Source organism: Erinaceus europaeus, chromosome 12 (assembly GCF_950295315.1).
Source record: "Erinaceus europaeus chromosome 12, mEriEur2.1, whole genome shotgun sequence".
Lineage (NCBI taxonomy): Eukaryota > Metazoa > Chordata > Mammalia > Eulipotyphla > Erinaceidae > Erinaceus > Erinaceus europaeus.
The window spans coordinates 17,046,638-17,071,249 of NC_080173.1; the positions used below are offsets into that span (position 1 = coordinate 17,046,638).

Consider the following 24,612-nt stretch of genomic DNA (forward strand, 5'->3'; position numbering starts at 1 on the left):
TTTCTCCTCTGGGTGTGAACATCTTGTTGAAGTGCTAACTGGTTTCCAAGCCTCAAATATGAACTTCAGCCGGAAAAAGTCTTGCCCCAAGGTCAGCATCTGTCTCTTCATCACCAGATCCAAATAGCATGTATTAAAGCAAATGGAACCGACTCCCATGTTACTGGTTGAGAATGTAATGTATAGGCATAGAAGCAGCTGGGAAGACATATGCATCTGATTCTGTTTCTCTCTTTTTTTATTCATTCATTAATTTATTTAGTTTTTTTGCCACCAAGCTTATTGCTGGGGCTTGGTGCCTGCACCACAAATTCACTACTCCCTATAGCCATTTTTCCCCCTCTTTAATTTGATAGCACAGAGAGAAATTGAGAGGGAAGAGGGAGCCAGAAAGGGACAGAGACAAAGAGAAACCTGCAATACTTGCTTCACCACTCATGAGGTTTCTCCTCTACGGGTAGGGAGTTAGGTGCTCAAAACAAAGGCCTTGCGCTAGGTGTGCCTCCGCCTAGCCCCCTTAATTCTGTTTCACATAGGAGATAGGAAGAGTTTCTTAAAGTTCTACTAAGTTCTCTTGGGCCTCCTTGAATTTTTTCATTTGTTTCATCTGTATTTTTTTTTTTTTTTGCTATGTTTTTTTTAATTGGGTGTTAGTTGTTCTATGTATTTTATTTCAAATACAGTCTTTATTCTCTATTCAGAATAAAACAACACACTTGTGTGGAAGAATTCTGGTAATCTGGAGTGAGAGTTATTCTGTGCATTAAGACTAGAAATCATGACAAAAAAGTATGTCCTCTGCCAAATAAGTATTTTATGTTGGTAACTCCTCCCCCAACAAAAATATGGCCCTAAAGGCAATGAAGCACACAGTACATAATGAAAAGCAGTAAAATGTAAGTTCTAGCATGTACTTGTAGTGACTCACTGACTTCATAATAAAATGCAAATGCAATTACATTTTTGCACCTTCCACCATTAGGGAAACCGTGGGAAGTAGTAAGGGAAAACTCTACCGACGGGGCTGCACAAGAGATTCAGATAAATCTTTAAACTTGGGAGTCACCTGGTGTCATGCCACAGCTTCTTCTTGGATTGGCCAGACGCAGCTACTCTGAGCCATCGGAACATAGCACTCTCTTTGGCTCACCTGGCAGCTTTTCAGAGCTACATCTGTGCGCAGTACACTTGAGTCTTGTGCCATTGATTTGGCGAAGCAACAAACATGTTGAGTCTTTAACAATGTAGCTTAAGAGTAGACAGTCTTGCTTTTTTATCTTTCATCCTCTCTCATTTTAGTATTTCAGCTTGCTTGCCTGCTATAGATGTAAACAGCCTATCTTTCATCTGGGTTCAGATGAGTGGAACAGTTGCTCTGGTTCTGGCTAAAATTAAGACCCTGCAGTAGTAATGAGTCTGGAATGGAAAAGGCTAGAAGGTGTACACTTAAAATTTCACTACTGGTGGTCGGAGCAATTCTTTGTGGGGGATATAGCATTTTGGTGTTATTTTAGGTATGGGAAAATAAACCTGAAATTGTGATACACTGTTGTCATTGACAAGCCTTAGTTCTCTCTTTTTCCTTTGAACTTGTGTTGCAAATGTAGATATTTGTATCTTTTCACTTAATACAAATATTCCCACTTGGACTGCAAATTACAACATAACACAGTCCATGCACTTTTTTAAAAATCACCCAGCTCCTAGCACACAGTAACATTCAATAAATAATCGTTGAATCAGTATTTCATGTGGATAAATATCATAAAATAGCTGATGTACATTTAGTGTTTGGATGTAACAGATTACTATTGAAATTGTACAGGAATTCTCCACTTGATCTTTGCCACAATTCCCAGGGTGATTATTCCAGTTACTCACATCATAGTGGACGAAAGTTGAAACTTAGGTAGGTTAGGAAACAAATTCTTGGTGACATCCGGTAGGTGCCTTCTGCATCTTTTCTGCTCTGCCTGCCTTGGAAATGGATGTCTTTCAAGACAGCTGATATTTTCATGTCTATAGTACATGGAATTTCTTGGTAAAATTGTCCCTAGGTTAGTTGTTCAGTAGTCCTTCTCTCTGCAACACTGAGAGGCATTTTCTCATGAAAAAAACACCAAAATTTGATTCCAGTCACTAAGGAGGAGGAATTACTTTGCTGTATATTAGGCATTCTACTTAACTTTGTCTATGTGTTAACTGGCTGTATCACTCTAATACCCCTATAAGGGATATGCTTTTATTATTCAAGTTATACAGATGAGGACACTGAAGCTCAGGAAAGATGAAGTAAAATAGTTGAGAACTTTCTCTATTGAAAGTAGAAGCCAGTGACTAGAAATAATCTGTTTTAACATTATATGAATATTTTGGCTTAGTACGTACTATTTTGAAATCAGAAAGCAATAGGTGAGAGACAGAGAGAGAGAGAGAGAGAGAGGAGAGGAGAGGAGAGGAGAGGAGAGGAGAGGAGAGGTAGACAGAAGAGAGGAGAGCAAGCTTGAGATTGATCAGGCCTGTAAGTTTAGTGCCCCACATAAGGTCAGTTGTATCCTGTGGACAGGGCATTCTCTGCACGGGCTACCTTGAGTTTTATCTACAGGCATAAGAGCCAGAGAAATTGCAGGGATGTGGATGAACTGTTTCATCCTGGTGTAAAATTCACTTGATGAAACTGAGATTTGAGAAAGTTCCAGTGACAAATCTGGCTTCCATTTGATGATGGGCTGCAGCTTTTCTGGTTGTTAGCACTCTGGCTTTGGTTTTTGGCTTTTCTTCTTGTTTTTTTTTTTTTTTTTTTTTTTTTTCCCTCATTACATTCTTAGCATGAGACTAGAGGCTCTAGAAGGATGATGTTAAAATTTCAGTTAAAATTTCAAAATTACCAGTTAGCAATTAATCGGAATTGCAATGTGTGCTAAGGCACTAAAAAGATGTTATTTTCTTCATCATAATCCCATTTGAATCCCAGGAATGACTCAAACAAATGTACTTCTTTTCTCAATTAAAATGGAAAAAAATTTTGTGCTTTTTTGATGGGGGGGGTGGAGGTAGGACTAGCAATAGGAAGGTGACTTAGGGGGAGCTAGTTGTCTGGAAAAGAGATTAAGCCATAGAATGATACTAAGTGTGTGTTTTAAATAATGCTGACATATTTTGTTGATGCTGGCTATTGCATTTGATTGCTATCCATTCTGAAGTCTTCCCCTCCTTTTCCCTTCTTTGAAATCTCTTAGTTACTATGGAAACGATGTTGTTTTGGGTTTGGGTGGAGCTGTATCCACAAATGGAGTATAAAGTCATTTATAAAATGGGTTAATATTTATTCTGGCCAAGCATATATAGAACTTGATGTAATGATAATCACAATCACACATGCAGAATAAATGTGCACTTTTATTGTTATTTTCTTAGGCTGTCTAAATGCCTGCAGTTTTGCTTGGAATGCACCGTCATTTCCTCTCTGATTCGGATATTGCTATTTAAAAGCCAACACCCAGTGCTAGTGAAATTGCTCTGAGTTATAAGTACTCCACAGGTCTTAAACATCCCTTCAGCCTGATTTTTATCCAAGGGTGTGATTCCTGGGGTATCCTTGAGTCGTACTCAACTATTTTTTTCCCAACTAGATCATTCTCCTTTTTATTTTTTAAACAGGTGTTCTAGATCTCCTTGTCATGGAATTGTTTCTTCCTCTCCGTTCAAGTTTATGATGGTGTCAGCAATGAAGGACTGTTATTAAAAACTGCTCGTGATTTAGGGTGTGTTAATGAAAGTATGGTGAAAGATGAAAGTACTAGTGACTTGTCTAGCTAGATGGAAGACAAGAAAAAGGTAGGGATTTGGGAAGTATTCCAGAAATGATCATTGAAAATGATGAAAGGGTAAGAATATGGGATTTTGGGTGGAAAAGTTAAAAGAATCAGAATTATATAAAGTACAAAGGAGAAGCCCTGGGGTGTGTTTATATGTGAGGGAGTTTTGACATGTCTTTGTACATACGAAAAGTCATTGTAAGGAAGGACATGCTCAACTTTTGGTTCTCTACAGACCTGCCATTAGGAAGAATTTATTGAAGAACATTATTGTGTAATGTGATAACATAGCAAGAGTCTCTTAGAGATGCTTAGACTCTGGAAGAGGGTACCATCCATGGAAATTTTTGGGACTCCCTCATATTGATGTCAGTTGGTCATATATTTTTATAAGCATTTGATAACTAGTTTGCTAACTACTGAAAACCAAGCAAAGACATAGATAATTCTATGCAAGTTTCTTAAAAATGCCTGAGTTCAAATATATGTATATATATATATGAAGATGCTTGCATTCATATATATATAATTTAAAATTCATATTTTTATATTAACTCACCCAAAATGAACATAAAATATAAAAATGTGCACCTATGAAAACAGAATGATCAGGTATCCTGATCTTAAATTTAATAGTTTTGTGTACCTTTATGATACCTCAGATAGCTTTTGGTCTACTTTCCTAAGTTCATCCAATTCAGAAAAGCTTTGGGAGCTCATGATACTAGAATCCAAGGAATTGTGGCCTTGTCAAGCTCTGGAAACTGGTTACAAATGAGGTCCTTGTAACTTATCCCTATTCTACTGATGCAGAATTTATGAGGGAGGCATCCAGCAATTTTGTTCTAACAAGCCTTCCAGTTTTAGAATCACTGGTCTCAGCCGTCTCTCATCTACTCAGAACATTTGTAGAGTAATACGAAGCTTCACATTAACTGGCAGTCCCTACCCACTAACCCACCATAAGAAATTAAACGTTTCTCAGTCACAGGTTGCCCCCAACTGTCTTGTAAAGATTTTTCTTTTTATAAAAGGGATATTATTTTAATATGGCTTAGGATGCATCTCTAGTTAAGAGGAGGAAGGAGCCCCTGTGACAATGGACCACGGTCTCAGGATGACATATTAGCTATTTTTATCCATCATTTTCCTTTTGGGGAGAGGGGTTATCCATACATCTGTCCACTCACATATCCTTCTGTCCACCCAATTCAGTGATTCTTTATTAGTACCCCACTTTGTTACAGGTAGAACAAACAGAGCAGAAGGAAGAGTGTTGTCATCATACTCTTAAAGTTTACTGGTAACCAGCTGTGGTACTCAAAGCCTAACACCTTAACAAACATTACTTACTTTTTTTTTTCTGGTCTTGAGCTTTCTAGGTTTCATCCCACTAAATTCATCTGCAGTAGCATGAGTTTTCTCATTGAAGCTGAGTGTCCATTAAACTGTAAAGACAAACAAAATATATCCAAGGATAAGTATCGCTTGAGAAGCATAGACGCCTTAGTTCCTTACCTTGCGTTTGTGTTTGAGTTTTTGCCTGTCCCTTGTGTGGAATTGTATGTGGAGGAAAGGAAGACATAGCCCCTGGTCCTAAGAAAAAATTTTTTATGACCTTCCAGGTGCTGGGATATGTCTTTTTACTTGTCTCCCAATAGACTTAGGGGTGAGACTCAAGAATCCATACTCACCTCTGAGTCAGTACCTACCCCACTTTCATTATCTTAGGCTATTTTCTTTTCTAACCCCTTAGCTATTTTTCTGTTTTATTTATTATTATTATTTAATTTTATTTTACTTTTTTTTTTTTTTTTTTTTACCAGAGCACTGCTCAGCTCTGGCTTATGGTGATGCAGGGGGACTGAACCTGGGACTTTGGAGCTTCAGGCATGAAAGTCTCTTTACATAACCATTATGCTATCTACCCCCCCCCCCCCAGCTATTTTTCTCAATGGAAGAGGAAGTGGGGGAAACATTCTGCTGAAAACAATCCAAATCCTGATCAGATTCTCATAGCATAATAAGTACTTGTTTGGACATTGCTTGGACTGTCATTTTAGCAAGAATCTTCTGTTTGATTAAATAGCTTCTCTGTTATGTATTGAACAAAATGAAATGTATGTCATAACAGATATAACTAGATGATGACAACTTTCCTTGACTGTGAATTTCATTAAAGATATACATTTGTGTTCTATCCTTTGAATGACAGAAGTTGACAAATAGCTGAGGAAAGTTGTTTCCTACAGAAAAAACAAAAATCAGGATAGGCCATACAATCAGGAGAGGTTGTGGGCTAGAGAGTAGAAGCAGGTGGAGAGTATATGCAATATACCATCCTGGAAAGGTCTCTTGGTGTGGTGCTTTTGATGAAGTCACATCCTTTTGCTGTAGATGACCTCGAAGTCCTCTTTGTAAATGTTTACTTGTACCTGCCCAACATGCTGTCTAGATGGATAGACGGATGGGCTTTTCTCATTTATTTATTCACTATATTAGCACCTATGTTGTGCCAAGTCCTAGATAGGCATGAGTGAAACCAGGCAAAATCCTTGCTCTTACACTACTTGAATAAGTGTATGACTTCAGTGTCATCTTAATTTACACAAGATGGTGGTTGTTGGCCCTGTATGAAGTAGTGTAGCACAGTATTCAGAGCATAGGCCCTGGAGTTGGACTGTTTACTTACAACTTCTACTAGTTTTTATTTGTTTGTTTTTGTTTTGTTTTGTTTTTACCAGAGCAGTGCTCTGCTTTGGCTTATGGTAGTATGAGGGATTGAATTTGAGACTTCAGAGCCTCCAGCATTAGAGTCTTTTGCATAACCATTATACTATCTACCCCCCCCCCACTAGCTCTTTCTAAGGCAAATTCCTAAAGTATCTGTGCCTTAATTTTCCCATCTGCCAAGTGGAGATACTATTAATATCTACTTATACCATGAGGAAAATGTTGACAGTTTTCTAGGCAAATTTTATTCTGAATACTGATGTGTAATAGCTGATTTGTTCCATGCATGATACAAAACCCTATGAGATGATGCCTTTATTTCTGTGTAATAGATGGGGAGACTGAGATTTATCCTTAAAATAATTTGTTTGAGATTGTATAGGGAGGATAGGGCATAGAAGTGTGAACATCTGGCAGTGGGACTTGAACAGACTCTACTTGGGCCCTTATTTGGGGACTTCGATGGGTTCCTGTCTCTGCATTTGGAGAAAGGCCATTTTGGAAGAGCCAGGTTGGGAAGATGTAACTTTGTTTGGCATCTTGATTTCCCGGTTCCCAGAAACTGGGAACTGTTCAATTTCCCACAGAGACCAAGATAGAATGGTAGTAACTTGGCTTCTGATTAACCTTCTCCCTCCCAGGACAGTACTGTGACTTATGACTGGACTCATTAACCTTTGAAGACATGATTGTTTCATGCCACTTTCATGTACTCAGATGGGATCCATTTTAGCTAGTTCCTCCCTCGCCGCCATCACTAGTCCTCCATTATTATAACATAGCTACCTCTGTGGGCTTGCCCTCTGTTCTAGACATTTCCTATGACCGCTTGCTCTCTATTCTAGACCTTCCCTGTGGCCAGACAAAAGCTCAAGAAGGCGATTGAACAGAGTTGGATTTGAGCTCAAGATGTAATAACATCAGTCACCCTTCTGATTGCTTGTGTGTGTTCATCTGACAGTGCCTTCAATCCAGACATCACAAAGCATTTTATAGACAGTAATTGAAATCACCACACCCCTGTGATGTAGAGATTACTACCCTCCTTTCTTTTGGAGAGAGAGCTGAGTGCAGAGATGCTTGGTGTCATCATTCATGGTGTGCCATTAGGAGAGCCAGTTACTTCTGGCCTGCAGGAGGGATGTACTCTGTGCCAGCCTTCTCAGAGCAGGCTTTGAAATGTCCTGATCCCGCAGCCATGTGTTAAATATCAACTTTTTCTTTTTCAAAGGAGACCTACTGCTGGAGACTTCCCCTCTGTGGTGAGTCTTGACGGCTAAGAGTTGGCTGAGTCACAGAGAGTGAACATGAGGGTCAGGTCAGGGCTTATTCAGACACTGAACACGGAGGGATTTATTGGGGTTGAGGTGAGCGTATATATGGTGGTGGGGGTGTTGGACCCCTAGAATTGGAGAGGACACTTGGTGACCCAGGTTGCTGGACTACCTTCAGCAGTAAACTCAAATCACCACTCTACATTTGTGGGTCCTTAATTTGGACCAGATGAAGCTTTATCACGCAGAGATTTGAAACAGACCCTAGGTGATGACTGGTTTTAATTTTTCCATCCTTGAATGACTGTTACAGTGGAACCAAAAGGAGTTTATTCTAAGTCTAGATTTCTAACACAGATGAAATGATTTTCCTCTCACATCTTATCTGATTTTTAAATTCTCTGGAAGATTTGGCTGAAGACACTCTGTGAAATTTCAAGTGTACACGGATGGGTTCTCACCTATTATATTCTGTTTTCGCAAGTTAAGTGGTGACTGGGCCTCCCAGAAGGAGAACGTCACCCATGGAATTGGCCTGTCACAAAGATATGATTATATGAGGCCATGTGTACCTCTGAAGAGCCTACGGCATCCTTGAAGGCAGGTGGAAGGTGTTGTTTGAAGTGAACCATATTTTTACTTTTCTCGAGAAATTCTTGAGCTGACTCTGTGACACGAACATTTAAACAGAGTAACCAGATTCCAACTGCGTGACTGACATAGGTTTACACATTCTTCTCCCCTAGGCCCCCTTCACATCAAATGATAAATAATTTCCCTTCTAGGCGAATACCATTCCCTTTTTTTTTTTTTTTTTACCCTGGTGGGTCTTATTTTAATGGGCAATTTACTTTATCCAGTAGTACATTATCCAAGTGTCTCCTGATTTTATGCAACAAGTGTTTACGTACAACCAGAGGCTTTAGGGCCTCCACCTTGACATCACCTCTCTAATGGTGACTGACTCAGGCAGCGCAGAAACTGCTGTGGGAAGGCCCTATTGGTACTCAGGCAGTCTTGATGCTACTCTCTGTTTAAAGAGAGAGTTAGTGGGGGCAGTAGCACACCTGATTGAGTGTGTGAGAATCCAAGCTCAAACCCCAAGTCCTCACCTACAGGAGGGAAGCTCTGCTATCAGTGAAGCTGCACGGCAGGTGTCACTCTGTCTCTTTCCTGATCTCCCCTTTCCCTCACAATTTCTCTCTATCTTATCAAATCAAATCAATGAATAATAAATATAAAATTGAAGACACAAAGAGTTATTACCTTTTGTTGCCCTTGTTTTATTGTTGTAGTTATTACTGTTGTTGTTATAGATGTCGTCGTCCTTGGATAGGACAGAGAGAAATGGAGAGAGGGGGAGAGAAAGATAGACACCTGCAGACCTGCTTCATCGCTTGTGAAGCCACTCCCTAGCAGGTGGGGAGCCAGGGCTAGAACCGGAGTCCTTACGCCTGTCCGTGCTGCACTACTACCCAACTCCCACAAAGAGCTGTTTTGAAGAGGGTGAGGAGCTTAGCTTCAGTCATCTCATAATGTGCCAACTTCCCCTGGAAAAGGTGGTTTTACATTATGATGCCAAAGACCCATGGCTGCTGTTCTTGAGACAAGTGCCATACTTCTCTTCTACCACCCGCACCTGGCAACATACCTGTGATGCTTCCATTGTGTCTCCTGTGGTCATCCAGAGCACTTGTTTCTGTGGAATTTGTCAGCCTGTTTTTAGACATGATGTTCCTTTGACTCTTTACAGGGGATGAGAATAAGATCATCAACCTACTTCATTCTAACATGAAACAAAAGCCATTGTGACTGAAATAGAGAGTTCAGTGTGACTCACTCCGTCATAAAATATGCTTTGTACACAGAGTTCCAAAGAGATTTATAACTTTCAGGCACCATTTTATTATAGCTTGTACTGACTAAACTCAAGAGTGGACGAAGTCTCTTTGACCCCTACAAAGTAAAAGTAGCATCTCCCCCATCCCACCCCCCCAAAAAGTTCGCCCCTTTAGTTGTAAGGTCACTCATTCCTAGAAGAAGCTATGTGTTTGTTGTAATTGTGCCAGCTGTCTCTCCCGTTCACTTGTCAGAACTACTCTCAACAGTCTAAGGCAACACCAACACCATCAGACAAGTGTGTGAAGAGAGTTTGACTTAGTTCACTGTATCTTTATTTTAACTGGAGACAGCGTAAAACCAAATTTGGCTAAGCTTACAAGGATGCCATTTAGAATGATGGATTCTCCAGACTACCAGTATACAGTGTAAAACTTTTATTTTCCCCTTCCTTTATTTTAGGTTAAACATGTCTCTCAGAATGACTGTACTGTTGACAATATATATTTCAAGCAGGCTAGCTGTACCCTCTGCTGTAATCAAAACTTCCAAAAATGAGCTGTGCTTTAACTTTTAAAATATTATTCATGGCCTTAACTCCTCTCGCTTCTCTAGACAAGGCAATGACTTGCTAATATCAAGAAGATCGGATCTGACTTACTATTTTTAGGATCCACCAGCACTTTGCTTTGTGAAGTTCCAGCGACCAAGACTATCCCTAACAAAAGCAAATCAGCTTTCATTTCTTGTAAAAATTGAAATCCATTTCATTTATAGATACATTTTCTAATTCCTGTGAAATCATACATGTTTCTTCCTGCCCCCCCCCCTTTTCTTAAAAATGTAGACAAGCAGATGTTTCATTTTAGGAATGCTTGGAATGGTGGGGGGAAGCTAAAATAATTTCATTCTAAAATAATTAGATTGCAGCATTTATTTGCAAAATAAATTTGAGTTTTTCAAAATCCTAGTTTATGAAGAATGAAGATGATGAGGAGGTTGCTTTTGTTGATATATGTGCCAGTTACAAAAACACTCATTAATTGGCAGTGGGAGAAAGCTCTGCCAGTAGAAGAAATGTTCTCCTATAGAGGTAATTTTTACACCTGTCCAATATTTAAATGCCTCTTAACTGCTAGATGTCCATCTGTAGATGCTTCCTGGGTCTTTAAACTAGTGTATGAAGCACGACCTTGTAACTCGATTTGTTTATACATCTGTCAGGACAATATGTTATCTTTTCCTTAAAAATGCAAATGAGGTCCCTGCATTACAGAACTCTTCAGTCAACAGATAAATTGAGGTAAAGACTGTAGCTAATACCCATTTAATTTCAATTCATTTTATAAACATAAAGACGTCTTTTAAGAGAAGCTTTAATTCCTACTAGCACCTTGATTTGTGGTTGCCATGGAGAATCAAATCTGTCATTTGACAAGAAAAGTCACCCATTTATGACAGCACTTTATCTTGTCTCTCCAGGGGAAGAAAATGTCAAAAGTGAGAGCAGAAAAAAAAAAAAACATAAAGCCTTGAAACACCAGAATTTCTTGATTTCATTTTTATTATTCAGCTATCATATCCTTTCTGATAATAGCAACTTGGTGAAAATAAATAATGTTCCTACAGTGAAATCAAATATTTCCTATTGGAATGGACAAGGTTCTTTGTGACTGTCAGTGCTGTGAAGTCTGGCAAGAAATAGTGTTATTAGATAAACCTACGGTGCCCAAATCCCATTTTCTTTTCATTATAGTGTCAAAATAATTACACCTGTGTAATTTGGGTAAGAAATTGCAGAATAAGTAAAATGGTCCATTGAAAGAGACTGCTTTACACTTATGTTCCTTACAGGGTGGGGTTTCTACCAGCTAAAGAAATAAATGCTGGGGAAAGTATTTTCATTTGAATGAAGATGTAGAGTAGGCCTTCCATATTATTTGCTAAATGGGCAGGTAAATGCTGTATTCTATTACTTTTCACTACATACGTGCTTTGCAAATCAGAGGGAAAAAAAAGGGCAGACTATTTCAACTTGTCACAGACAGGGGTATTATATTTTCACAGAGATTTTTAAAAAAGGTATTTCATCCAATTTTCTGCTTATTTGGGTTTTTGAAAAATGGTATCACCCTCTGAGAGGCTGAAAATATTTAAAGTTCTGGTCCAGAGTGATTCTTTATAGCTTGCTGTGTGCCTGTGTAATGTATATGTAAATCCTATATGTGTGGACACACACATGTTGGAAAGATACTTGCCTGGATGCTGAATTCATGGCTAAACTCTTTCGCATTTCCTAAGATTTGCATTGCATCTAACAAACTTGTTGGTGTTCTTCTCTGATAAGCACATGAAAATAATCTGAATTACATCTTTCTCAAGGGGCAGTGTTTTTGATAGTTGGAGTATTATGCAGCTTGATGTGGTTCAGAAATGAAGTAATCTTGTACCAATGAGATAACATTGTAATAGCAAGCCTTTTTGTGAAGGTTTAGTGTAAATATCTGACTGGAAGGGGAACTGGTTTCTGGAACAGTTGTGCTTCCATGAGATTACAAAAATGGAGCAACAGGAAAGGGTTGGCCTCTCATTTTCCTCAAACTGGTGTGTGATGCTGGACTTACAACCAGTGCTGGTTGGGTTCTGCTATTTGGGAAGCACATAGCTTCAAAGCCCCCATCTTGTGTGTCCTGCCAGGGGTGGGAGGCAGGATGCATTTGCTAAAAAGAAAAAAAAAGTGGAGAGAAGGAATGAATGCAACTTGTTGCAGATAAGCTTACTAGTAAATGTCAGTGAAACATAGTTCACAGTTACATCTTTCGATGGCTTTGGCAAACTACATGCTTTTACCTAGTGCTTGAACCTTTCCCCCTACTGTTTGTGTATACAGGAGTTCTCGATTGCCTAAATGCAAGACCTAGTGTAGTAGGGTATGCTTTTAATGGCTATGCACAAAAATATGAATCTGCAAATACACTGTAATTCTAAATTAGTGCTGCTTAACTGTGTAACGCTCAGGGCTCCATCTGGCCAGCTACTTGGGTAAGTTGTTATCTCAGTTTTGTAGGAATGGAGATGGCTATGTGAATAGTTTCCCCAACGGGACTCACACCTCTTTTATGTTTCCTGAGAATATTTTTAAATATATACTTAGTTAAAAGGGAAAATGTGGTGGTCCGGGAGGTGGCGCAGTGGCTAAGGCACTAGACTTTCAAGCATGAGGTCCTGAGTTCAATCCCCAGCAGCTAATGTACTGGACTGATGTCTGGTTCTTTCTCTCTCTCCTATTTTTCTCATTAAGAAGTAAATAAAATCTAAAAAAAAAAAAAAAGGGGAAATGTGGGGCCGGGTGGTGGCGCACTTGGTTGAGTGCACATATTACAATGCTCAAGGACCTGGGTTCGAGCCATGCTGCAGGTATCTCTTTGTCTCTTTCACTCTCGATTTCTAGCTGTCTCTATCAAATAAATAAAGGTAAGTTTTTTAAAAAAAGGAAAAATGTGTTTGATTTTTTTTGGGGGGGCAAAACGGCCCATGCCAGTTGATTATGAAATTAATTTATGTCCTCACACATTTATACAGTCCTCTTATAGACATGACTGAGTTCCCATTATATAAATCTATCAGATAGGGGTCTTATTTAGCTGAATTTTTAAATCGAGTTTGGATTTTGTGAGCATGACTTTCACCCTGATTTCTGTACATTGGATAGAGCTATTTCTGTTCTTTTAAGTTCTTTTTTTTTTTTTTATAAATGAAAACTTTTTTTAAAAAAATATTTATTTTATTTGTTTATTCCCTTTTGTTGCCCTTGTTGTTTTATTGTTGTAGTTATTATTGTTGTTGTCATTGTTGGATAGGACAGAGAGAAATGGAGAGAGGAGGGGAAGACAGAGAGGAGGAGAGAAAGATAGACACCTGCAGACCTGCTTCACCGCCAGTGAAGTGACTCCCCTGCAGGTGGGGAGCCGGGGTTCGAACCGGGATCCTTATGCCAGTCCTTGTGCTTTGCGCCACCTGCGCTTAACCCGCTGCGCTACAGCCCGACTCCCCTTTTAAGTTCTATAGTAAGAATTAGCAGCAACATTGGCAAACGCTAGAAGAAGAAAGCAGCAACATTGAAGAACATGGTAGAGATGTGTAAATGAGTAAATCCTGTTAGTAGTAGCCTCGTGTTCTGTTAGGACTCCCAGAGACCCATCTCTACACTCTACTATGAGACTCCATATCACTGTGTTCTGTTCTTTGATGACACATCTTTGAGATACATAGTCTGGGCAGTCTTTCTCACACAGGATATTTTCTCTAGCAGTAACTTGTAAATGCTGTCTCTCTAGAAAGAAAGCCACGAGTATTAGTTGACATACATTTTTTAGTTTTGGTAGAAAATACTCTTTGGTACCCATGAAGTAGGTCTTACTCTATTGCTAGTAATAAAAGCATGCTAGCATATTTTGCACTTAGTATTTCAGTTGTTGTGTAGGTTAGGCATTTAGCACTATTTCTCTGAAGTACTATCACAACCCCCATTCTTCCAGAGAAGAAACTGATGTTCAAGAAGATAACTGTGTTCTTCTGAGTTTCAGAGCTGAGTAGGGGACTTGGGATTCAAACAGCTTGCTCCCAAGGTCTCCAAGAGAAAGGAACGGCCTGGGGGTCAAAAGGGGGGAAGAGAAGACGGGGGGGTGGGGGTGGGGGTGGGGGGGTGGTCAAGGAAACACTTTGGTTCAGTATTGTGATGTTAACAACTGTACAACTAGCATGTAAAATGTAATGTTAGAGGAGTTGGGCAGTAGCGCAATGGGTTAAGCGCCGGCGGGGCAAAGTGCAAGGACAGCCATAAGGATCCCAGTTCGAGCCCCTGGCTCCCCACCTGCTGGGGAGTCACTTCACAAGCAGTGAAGCAGGTCTGCAGGTGTCTATCTTTCTCTTCCCCCTCTCTGTCTTCTCCTCCTTTCTCAATCTCTCTCTGTCCTATCCAACAACGATGACAACAATAATAACTACAACAAAACAACAAGGGCAACAAAAGGGAATAAACAAATAAATATTTAAAAATTATATAATCTTAGTACATTATGATCATCTAACTCCAACATGCTGAAACAGCTAAAGGCACACAAGAAATCCCAGGACCTCCCATTGAACATAGATTCTTTGTTTCTGTGAGAATGAAAGTAACAGAAAACCTTATTGACATTTTAGAAATAGTTTTCTCAGATTTCCTGTTTGGCCAGACTTTTGTGTGTCCCCATCTTTCTTTTTTCAGTGCTGTACCTGCCTTGCTACAAAAGCAAGACCCTAACAGCGTCTCTGTTTCAGAAAAAAAAAAAAAGTTAGAAAAGGACTGGCCCTATTCTGAAATACTTTTAGTACTAATCAAAGCCAAGGTGGTTGTTGCTTCTTCAAATATCAGTGCTTTTTCCTCAGCATGGCATGGTCTTCTAGCTGTGCCTTTGGGAAATCCTTTGTCCAAGTTACTTTACCTGAAGTCTTGCTTATTATTTTATTAATGTAGTCAAATTATAGTCATGTTTTAATGACTTAGTTGAATGAAAAGGGACACACTGAACTGAAAAGTAAAATGGGTAAAATGGTGGTATTTATTCAACTGTTCTTGCATATCCGTGAATATATGGCCCATGGCATGAAGCGCAAGGACCAGCGTAAGGATCCCGGTTCAAGCTCCCAGCTCCCCACCTGCAGGGGAGTCGCTTCACAGGTGGTGAAGCAGGTCTGCAGATGTCTGTCTTTTTCTTCCCCTCTCTGTCTTCCCCATCTCTCTCCATTTCTCTCTGTCCTATCTAACAATGATGTCATCAGTAACAACAATAATAATAACTACAACAACAATAAAACAACAACAAGGCAACAAAAGGGAAAATAAGTAACTATAAAAAAAATTTTTAAAAAGCAGGGACTTGGGCACAGCATCTCCTGCAGTCTCTGACAGGAATTATTACTAGTAGCACTTTTCTTCTTTAGGTGACCTGCATCAGGGAACTTGAAGCCATTGGAAGTGGCAACCCTTTAAAATATGTTGGCTCTTCATATTAGCAAAAAACATTTGGGCAGCTCCTCCAGATTTAAGACTTGGGGTTTGGAAAGCATAAAGCCGAGGGGGATTCAGAAGCAAATATATCTTGTTACTCTCTCATACTGCAATTAGTTAATTCTTTGAAGTATCTCCCCATTCAACAGTGGGGAGTGTCCATCATTCACTTTATCCAGATTGTATCAAAAGCAGTGTTTTCTTAAACATTTAAGTGAAATTGTATTTAGTATCCCTTGGAGAACTAGTTTTCATTAATTAAAAAAAGGAAGGGTGTTTAATGACTAAAAGCGAACATGAGAGGGGTTATTTATTGCTGCTTGTTAGATCAGTTTGGCTTGGACCAAAGTGAATATTAGATTTAAGGAGTGTGCTTTCAACTCTTTATTTCATCTTTTTTTGGGTTAAGAACCGCATGCAAGAGATGTGTAATCTCAGTTGTGTGTGTTCATATTTCGACAGAGGGTGTGTGTGCTCATACAGACATTTCATTCCACCCTGGCTTGTCCTTTTCTATGAAGAGATTCTCTCTAAAAGTATGTATAAGTGCATATGGTTATTATGAAGACCCATGTTCCTATTACAAATTGACTATCTGTAAAGAGATAGGTGTATCACTGATAACACTGACTAAGTGTCATTCACTTGGGGGCATATACAAAGGTATGGCATAGTTTTCCCCCCCTTTTTAAATATTTATTTATTCCCTTTTTGTTGCCCTTGTTTTATTGTTGTTGTTATTGATGTTGTTGTTCTTGGATATGACAGAGAGAAATGGAGAGAGTAGGGGAAGACAGAGAGGAGGAGAGAAAGACACCTGCAGACCTGCTTCGCTGCTTGTAAGCAACTCCCCTGAAGGTGAGGAGTCGGGGGCTTGAACCGGGATACTTCTGCTGGTCCTTGCACTTAGCACCACGTGTGCTTAACCCGCTGCGCTACTGCCCCCCAACTCCTGGCATAGTTTCTTGAAGTTTCTGTAGATGATATGGTTGTGGCATGTTGAACTGTTTAGCATACAATTGAAACCCATCTATACATAAATCACAGAAGGAGATGCAAGTGGAAGTTCTTTATGGGGTTTTCAAACTATCATGGACTACTTTACCCCTCAGCCCTATGTCCCCCAGTCCACCTGAGTCTTAGAGGCTTTGATTCAGCAGGTCTCTGAAGGGATACGGAAGTCTGCTTTTTTTTTTTTTTCTTTTTTGATAAGACCTTGTTCTGATCTGAATCCAGGAATTCCAAAGATTTTTATAGAGGCTTTGGAAGTAAGATCCATCCTTGCCATCCACTATTAGAGCAGCTACATTGACTTTCTCCTAGTGTGGTGTTCCTCATTCCTTGACATAGGTGTGAGGATCAGCTGTGGATCTGGTTAGAAAGTTGATTCAGATTCTGTAGATCTGAGCTGGAGTCTAGATTCTACATCTTTAACAAGTTCCAAGCTGATATCCCTGCTGTTGGTCTAGGAACAGCACAGTTTAACCATTTATTTTGCAGATATTTTGAAAAGAGATGAGACATTCAAAAGAAGTTGTTAGGGTGCTTTTTGTTTTTGTGGTTTTCTAATGAACACCCCTCTCATCTTTTTCTCTGCCACAGCTTGTACTTCAGTGTACAACCACAACTGTCAACATTAAAGGACATTTTCATAAAAAGCGAAAATACAGATGATGTTCCTCCTATATGTAAAGGCACAAAGATTCTAAATTAGCACCCAGGGATCCAGGTTTGATCACCCTGTAGAAATATTACTCTTTCATCTGGATGGAGGGACAGTTAAAGGTTCTTTTGAGATGCAGACCTCTTCTGCTTCTGTTATGTAAGTGAACTAGTAGTGTAGGTCTAACCTCCAGGGCCCCTGGAGAGGGGCATCTTGCTTAGAAGGGTAAAAGAAAAAAACAGTGTAGCTCAGGATTTTCCTGAAGTATAAATATATGTTCTGTGAAGTATTTAGTAGAAGAGGTGGCTTGCTGGAAGTACTCAAAGTCCTTCTATTGAGAGTAATGCTTCAAGTTTGATTTGCTCATTGTTCAAAGTACAGATGTCTGATTCATGGTGACCTTTCAGGGCTTTATGTTTTTACATGTAAAGAAGTTAGGTGAATCTTTACTTGAAGATAATCATTTTGCTTGTAGAAGGTGGGAGCTATTAGGATGCTAGTGTCTGTGTGTGGTTCCAGTTCATGAAAACCCTTTCCCTTTGATCTCTCCAGCACAGGAGTATGAGCTCAACTCCCATCTTAAGCAGCATTTTCTCTCTTCTTAAAATAAATATCTTTATTGGATAGAGACAGCCAGAAATCAAGAGGGAGGGAGGTTTTAGAGAGGGAGAGAGACAGATTGATACCTGCAACACTGCTTCATACTTGCAAAGCTTTCCCCCCTACAGGTGGGGACCAAGGGCTTGAACCTGGGTGCTTGCACATTGTAACATGTGTGTTCAACTAGGTATGCCACCACCCAGCCTGTTAAGTGCTATTTTCTGAGTAGTATTTCTTCAATAGGAATATCACTATGGATTGCAAAGGTAATTTTGATAATTTCAGTGACCTTGGGCAAGATCTTGGAGGGAGGGTGGAGAATGCTTTAATTTGTTTAAAAAATATATGAAGTTAGGCTTACATGAGTTTCGTGAATCCACCAGCACTAGGCATGCTTTGTTTGCTCTTTGTGTTGAAATCTTGTTACAGCCAGCTTACTCTTTGATTCAGCCTATGGGACTGTCTGAATCTCACTGTGAATCTTCTTTAGCTATTAAGATAACCAAGGTAACCAGTTCTCAGAATAACTTATTTGCATGTCATTCAGCTTGAAGAATGCCACTGATAATCCAGGTTTTGAACTAATAATTCCCTTGCTGGGTAGATATTGTAAAACAGAAGTTGGTAGGGAGAAGATTGAAGGAAGGACCTTTGTTGTCTTCTTATCTGTGTTTAGCTATTGGTCTTTGGATATGTGTGAGTGTGTGTGTGCGTGTGTGTGTGTGTGTGTGTGTGTGTGTGTGTGCATGTGTGTGTGCGTGTGTGTGTGTGCATGTGTGAGTGTGTGTGTGTGTGTATGTGTGTGTGTGTCTACATATTTTTACTAATACAGAAATCAGTGTTATTGAGTATTGGTTGAATTGTGGAATTTTGACACCAGAAGCGCATGAAGTCACCTGTAGTTGGGGTGTCTCAAATTGTGATGGGCACAGAGACTATTTAGTAGAAATAAAAGCAGCTTGGGTGGGGAAAGAGGAGAATGGACAACATATGCTTTCTTAAAGAGAACCACTGCTGCTTCACTCCAGCCAATTTTTGCCAGGATTTTGGAACATATTGTCAAATCTCTGAAATTTTTTGAGAGATGCCAGAAAACAGAAGGGACTCATTTAAGTAGGATCGTGGCCTTCAGATTCCTTTGAGATTTGTTCATTTTCCCCATTGGAATTCCATTGAGTGAAAGGGGAAGAAAGGGAGGGAGGCCAGTGTGTGGAATTCATTTCCATTTACTGGGAACACCAGCTGATTTTTTTCAGCAATAGAAAAGCTATCAAACAATAACATTTCACTGCACTTGACTTGGGAGGGAAGCTGCCTCTCCTGCTCTGTGGCCACCAAAGAATGACAGGTCTTGACCAAAGCAGTGTCCACATTCAGAAATGTATGCCTCGTCTCTCAAAGTTCAGCCCTTTGAGATATTAAAATATAATAAGAGCCTCCTTTGGGTCAGTAAACATGAACCTTATCATTTATCCCTGAGAGAATAAAATTACATCTAGAAACTCATCCACTGTTGTACCAACTCTGAATTTCTTCTCTCTTGTTTTGCTGGTTCTTTGGATCTATGTGGCTAAAAAATATAAGATACCATCACTTGTGAAACATGTCAGTTTCCAAGCTGTTAGCCATTAACATAATTGCACAACATAAATACCTTTACATTTGCCTCTTAGTTTGGAGGTTAATTCAGTACTTCAACTCATAAGTGCTTAATCTTGAGAGTAATTTCTATACTGTCTAAAGAGTTTCTGTATACAAAAGCTTTTTGTGTTCCCTTTAGAGTTCCCTTTGATGACATTATTTCAAAAGATACAGGGTGGTTGGTTTCAGAAATGGATATAACTCATCGTTTGGGGGCTCCAAGGGTGTTTAATTCTAGAAACCTTGCAGGTAGAATTTTTGCAATTGTACACACATCTTTACCCTGTTGGTACCAACTTGTGACATGGAGAGGTATGTGACCACCTGCATAGGAGATGCACGCCTTCATAAATGAGAGAGGTGTAATTCTTTTTTTCTTGGAAAGCTGCACCTTAGGAAGCTATTGTTTTACCTGTGGAATCACCAACACAAAAGTAGTCTGGAGATAACACATACATATATATTTTTTTATTTGGAGCTTTGATAATTCCTCTTTTAACTAGACGATCTTCCTTCTTGTTTAATAATGAGTGGGCGTTTTCACATTTATACTAATGAGACCAGGTTTGTCTTTCTTTATGGTTCTAATTTGCTCTACACATTTTTTGTTTTGTTTTATTTTGTTTTTAAAGCAGAGGGTGGACACACACCCAGTGTTGAAAACAGGATGCACGCTTAATGTGACTTTTTCACCGTCCCTCTGTCATGCACCACCTGATCAGCATTTCCAAAGTAGCAGAGGTATTTTTTTTCCTCTTTTTTATTTAAGAAAGGATTAATTAACAAAACCATAGGGTAGGAGGGGTACAATTCCACACAATTCCCACCACCCAATCTCCATATCCCATCCCCTCCTCTGATAGCTTTCCCATTCTCTATCCCTTTGGGAGCATGGTCATTGTGGGTTGCAGAAGGTAGAAGGTCTGGCTTCTGTAATTGCTTCCCCGCTGAACATGGGCGTTAACTGGTTGGTCCATACTCCCAGTCTGCCTCTCTCTTTCCCTAGTAGGGTGGGTCTCTGGGGAAGCGGAGCTCCAGGACACATTGGTGGGGTCTTCAGTCCAGGGAAGCCTGGCCGGCATCCTGATGACATCTGGAACCTGGTGACTGAAAAGAGAGTTAACATACGAAGCCAAACAAATTGTTGAGCAAGTAGCAGAGTTTTAATTACTGTATTGTTCATCAGGTTAAATTGTATTTAATTGGCTTTGTGTTTTGTCTTTTTTGCTTCCATGAAAGGATTATTGGGGGTATTTTTTTTTGGTAAAAAAAAAAAGCCCATTTAAATGAAGCACTATCATTTAAAACACATATAAAAATTCTTTAACATGTCTTTGATTCTGGATCTCTTTATCTTCCTTCATAAGCTTTCTGAGAAGAAGTAGTGCATGTTGAGGTTTATCTTTGCTTTTATGTGCTCTAGCCACATGCTTAACATTGAGCACATTTGAGTTGCATTTCATTGGGCTTTCACAATCCTTTTATAAAGGGACTGATCTGTTAACATCACCCTCTTTAGATCTAGCAGACAGGATGTTCTTCCATACAAAGAAGTGCTTCCAGTCTTTCTGGCCGACCAGTAAGTGAATGATTTCAGGCCTGGTGGGCAGTGCTTGTGTCCATGCGTAACACAGCCCGACCACAGTAGTAGGCAGCTGCATGTAATTTTGAACTCCACTCATTGAACTGTAATAAAACAATATAAGCACTGCTTGGGGGGAAGATTGGATGCAGTTATCCTTACACAAGGCTGGGGCATATGAAAGCAGTGCTGGCTGACAAGAGGATTTTGAGATTTGATTTTGATTGAATTGCAGAATTGAACAGGCCAGGAATGTCAGTGGAAGGCTAAACGCCTGTAGTGCCATAAAGTTTTATTCATGTGAGGCTTTCCAATATCAAGTAGATGGATTATTGGAAAAGGTGTCAAGGGACATGAAATGGAAGTGCCCAAAACATAAAATGTAGGCAGGGGGAGAAATTACTTCTTGCTTAGTATATAATTAGGTGGGTCTCAAAAAGAGAGAGAGAGAGAGAGAGAGAGAGAGAGAGAGAAAGTGGTTCATAAGTTCATAAAATTGTTTTGTCTTTTTCCTTTTGAAAGAAACAAAATGACCAACCAACCCATCATGTGGAGTATTTTCTAGAAGGAGAGGGGGAAAAATTAGGTTTGGTAGTACTTAGATTGAAGCTCTCTGATGCCATTCTTTAATCCTGTCTAAAACTAACCTGGCCTGATGGGATTTCTTAAAAAGAAAAAGAGAGTGAACCAATAATATCACCATAAACTGGACAGCAGGAACTATTCTGCTCAGAAACAAGAGAAAGGTGCATGTTCCCATGTCATAACACACTGACTTATTTCCTAGCTCAGCAGTGCACAGGGTATTATACATGCATTTGCATTAGGTTGCTGGTATCCAAGCCCGGATGGTATTAGAGAGGGACAGTCAGTGACAGTGAGCTAGTAGTTCTGCAGTCAAATTAGACAGGCAGTTGAGCTGGGGAGGACCAAGCTTATTGCATTTTCTGTCCAGGTTCATTGTCCACCTGCATTGTTTCTGCTCAGAACATTCATGAAGTACTTTGAAAAATTGCCAGCATGCAGCTAAAGAAACAACTATAGTGGTTTTTTTGTTTGTTTGTTTGTTTTCCAGTTTTGAATCTATTAGCTTAGCATTCCTAACCAAGATGATTTCAGTTAAATAATCAAAAATAAGAATATGTACACTTGATGCCAAGATGCAGGTGTGTTTTTTCTTTGTCTTCCACCCACCCCATTCAAATGTGTTATGTATTTAGAAACATGTTTATTTGTAAGTGAAGCTTTGTGAGGTTAAAATAAAAAAAAAAGCAAATTTTGAACCTTGTGTTTTTAGTCTCCTTTTGATACTCAGTTTATAAGAAGTACTTTGATATTGAAGTTATCTTTCTGAGTTTTGTAAAACTTCTGTTTATCTTTTGTTCCATAGATCTATGTTAGGATGTATTTCTAGTGTATTCAATTATTGTTTAGTTTTTCTAAAAATAAATGCTATGAATATTTATCTAATCAAACAGTCTTCACTTATAAGCAGCCTTAAGGGGTGGGATAAGCCTCAATTTGAGTGGTCAAATTACATGATCAGTAAGTGGCCCCTTTTAATTTTATTTTATTTAATATTCCCTCCTCCTATGGGCTGTAGGCAAAAGTGATATCCGAGAATGGAATTTTCTGTTGTTTATGGAATGAATCTTAATTTGCATGGGAGTGGACTGGAAATGGTTGTTTAGGGCTGATGAAAGGAAATGTCCACCAAGTTGCAGAGTTGCCTTTGAACTTGGTAAGATGACAGGAAATTGTTCTGTGCCTAGGCTTTTCCTAGCTATGAAATTCTGACCTTTAAGGGAGAGATGTGTTACAATGTTACCCATTTATATTACAAGTTACTGTTATACTGGAATATATGAAAATTATGTTGCATGTCCATCTCCTGCCAGTACTGGACTAAGGAAGGAGAGGAAAAGTAAATGGCTTAGGGTGAGAATTTAAGGAGACGCTCTCAGATGCTGACTTTAAACTTGACTCTAAAGACTAGTTTTGCACACTAAGCTCCTAGTTTGCTGCCCCTGGTTCTGAACTCTACGAAGGTGGAAGACTATGTTTGGGCAGGGCAGCCTGTCTTTCTAACAAGACATAACCTTGATCCAAGTGAAACACATTCATGCCCTTCCTTTCTCCCTCCCTCCCTCCCTCTCTTTCTTTCTTTCTTTCTTTCTTTCTTTCTTTCTTTCTTTCTTTCTTTCTTTCTTTCTTTCTTTTTTTCTTATCTCTATTTATTGGAATAAGACAGCCAGAAATTGAGAGGAGGGGAAGATAGACAGAGACACCTGCGGCTCTGTTTCACCACTCATGTAGCTTTCCTCCCCCCCCCCCCCACCAGGTGGGAACTGGTAGCTTGAACCTAAGTCCTTGCACACTGTAAAACATGCACTTAATAGGTGTGCCACCACCTGGCCCCTCCATGCCTTTTCTATTTCTGTAATCTTCCTTATTTTTTTTTTTTACCAAATTTAAAAAAATGACCATGAATGTGATTATATAGTATTGTTTGATGACTGTTCCCTTGCAGCTTCCCTGAATTGGCAAGCATTCTGTTTCTGAACAGAAAAGAAATTTTGCATTAGGTCTGGTAATAACTTGTATTTCTTTTCTTTGATCCCACTGGAGCCATTAGCTAACAAACTTTGCATGCCACACACCTTATTAAGTTGTACAGTTGCAAGTTCTCTTCGTTAAAAAGACATGTGCTGGCATTACCAGACTAAGCAGGTTTCGAAGGATTAATACTTGGCAATTTTTTGGCTCTGAAAATGTGGAAATGGTAATTTGGTATTCAGAGCAGGGAAGTTAGGCTTGTAATAGACATTTTAACTTAGAACGGTAGAGTGTTTGACAAGAATGATCTTTATTTCTGACATACAACTACCACCTACTAGTTATGGGTATCTCTTCAAGTGTTCCCATCAAATTACTCCCATTTCATCTTTAGGAAACCCCAGTTTGGCAGGTACCATTATTACCTACTGGTTTACAGATGAAGGAATCGCTGCTTGGAGAAATGAAATCATTTGCTCAAGTTCACAGCTCAAAAACAACAGAGCCTAACCCTTGAGCTCTTAATACCAATGCTCTTAACCACTGCATAACCCTTCCATTTATTGTCCAGGCACATTATTATAGGTACAGCCTGCCTTCTGGAAGAAATACCAGAATTTCCTCCTACAGTGGTTATCTCTTACAAGTCTATAGCTTTTATTAGCAGGCCAGCTATCACTCAGTGCCTCCACCAAGTGTTTGAAGACGTGATGGAAGAGAATCTCATGAAGTTCTTTGTACAATAGGAGTGTGAAGGAGAAGAGTTGGTGGGCATCTGGAACTCTGATCAGGGAGAAAGGTTTCCTGATGGATCTGGAGGGAACTGTCAGTCACTAAGATGGAAGTCTCTGGAG

At 39.4% G+C, this 24,612-nt stretch overlaps 1 protein-coding gene across 1 annotated transcript in view; it reads left to right on the forward strand.

Annotated features, from left to right (window-relative positions):
• Positions 1-22,480, forward strand: part of EIF4E3 (eukaryotic translation initiation factor 4E family member 3) — a 406,830-nt gene extending 384,350 nt beyond the window's left edge. The window contains exon 8 of the mRNA XM_060202876.1: positions 20,627-22,480. The gene's annotated coding sequence lies outside the window, so the exon portion shown is untranslated. The remainder of the gene's footprint in view (positions 1-20,626) is intronic.
• Positions 22,481-24,612: the final 2,132 nt, after the last annotated feature.